General features: G+C 41.1%; 1 pseudogene; it reads right to left on the bottom strand.

Moving 5' to 3' along the window:
• Positions 1-290: 290 nt before the first annotated feature.
• LOC126268213 (craniofacial development protein 2-like) lies at positions 291-1,184 on the bottom strand (annotated as a pseudogene).
• Between the last annotated feature and the right edge of the window lie 408 nt (positions 1,185-1,592).

Genomic DNA, 1,592 nt, shown 5'->3' with positions numbered 1-1,592 from the left:
TTGCCTGGAATTTTCCTTTAATTTCTCTAATTTTCTTATAAAGATCTCTTGCCTTCCCCATTCCGTTACTCTCTTCAACTTCCTTGCACTGTTCATTAAAGAATATATTTTTATCTCTTCTAGCTAATTTCTGAAAATCTTTATTTAATTCAAACATAGCTGATCTATCTCCCTTGATTTTTGCTTTCCTTCATTCTTCTGCAACTTGCAGTGCCTCAACTGATAGCCATCTAGCCTTCTTGCTGTTCCTTTTCTTGGGAATGTGTTTCTCTGCAGCCTCCTTGACAGTATTAGCTACTTCTGTCCACATCTCTTGTGAGCTTTTGTCCTCCAGCTGTAATACATTAAATCTGTTTTGCACCTCTACACTGTAGTCGGAGGGTATAGAGTTAAGGTCAAATCTGCAAGTTGGGATACTTTTTGCTACATTCTGAAGTTTCAGCTGAAATTTTGCAAACAAGAGCTCATGATCTGAGCTGCAGTCAGCTCCAGGTCTTGTAGCTGACTGAACCATGCTCTCCCACCTCTGATTACAAAGTATGAAATCAATTTGGTTTTATTGTTGGCCATCTGGTGAAGTCCAGGTATAAAAGCGACGTTTTGGTAGTTGAAACAGTGTATTAGTAATTATCAATGAATTTTCTTGGCAGAATTCTAGGAGTCTCTGTCCTGCTTCATTTGTTGTACCAAGACCATATTTCCCTGTTATGCCTTCTACAGCTTGATTTCCCACTTTCACATTCCAATCTCCAACTATGAAGACAATATCCTTTTTTGGTGCTGACATTAGTAATTCTTGTAAATCTCCATAGAACTGGTCAATAATTTCCTTTTCAGCATCAGTTTTTGGTGCATAAACTTGAATTACTGTGACGTTGAGGGGCTGACCTTGAAGTCTGATGGACATCATTCTATCATTTTTATATTTGCATCCCATTACAGCTTTTCTCACTTTATCACTAACTATGAAGGGTACTCCATTACTTCTGTTGTTATCGTGCCCAGAATAATACACCATATGGGCATCCGAAGCAAATTCTACCCATGCCAGTCCACCTCATTTCACTTATTCCCAATATGTCGATATTAATTTTCTCCATTTCTCTTTTCACTATATCTATTTTTCCTTGATACATGGATCTTACATTCCATGTTCCTATGCAGTGCTTCTCTTTGCACCATCTTACTCTTCGTGAAGCTCCTCTCAACCCGGTTCCCCCCAGAGATCCGATCGGAGAACTTGAAATTCCGCAACATTCTGAGCTGAGCGAAGCCATGGGGTTTTCTTGGGACAGTTCAGTGGTGGTTTCCTGTTGCCTTCCAACTCTTATCTGCTCACCAACTCAGTTTCCCACTGGGGTTGGTTACCCAACCTTCCTCTGAGTTGCTCGGCTTAACAGGGGCACCACTTGTAGGTAGGAAGTTGGAAAATTGAGGTGACACAGGCCGTGAGAACTCTCTTGCTGAGTTCTTGTAATCGTGTATCACCCCCATTTTATGCCAGAGTCTCATGGCGTCTGCAGAGACACCCCCCAGGTCACAGGTCATTTCCTGGGCTCGATGTTACATTATCACACCCAAATAACTACAAA

The sequence above is a fragment of the Schistocerca gregaria genome, chromosome 1, assembly GCF_023897955.1.
Source record: "Schistocerca gregaria isolate iqSchGreg1 chromosome 1, iqSchGreg1.2, whole genome shotgun sequence".
Taxonomy (NCBI): Eukaryota; Metazoa; Arthropoda; class Insecta; order Orthoptera; family Acrididae; genus Schistocerca; species Schistocerca gregaria.
Note: the sequence above shows the minus strand (reverse complement) of the source record. Positions and strands in the feature narration are given on the sequence as shown.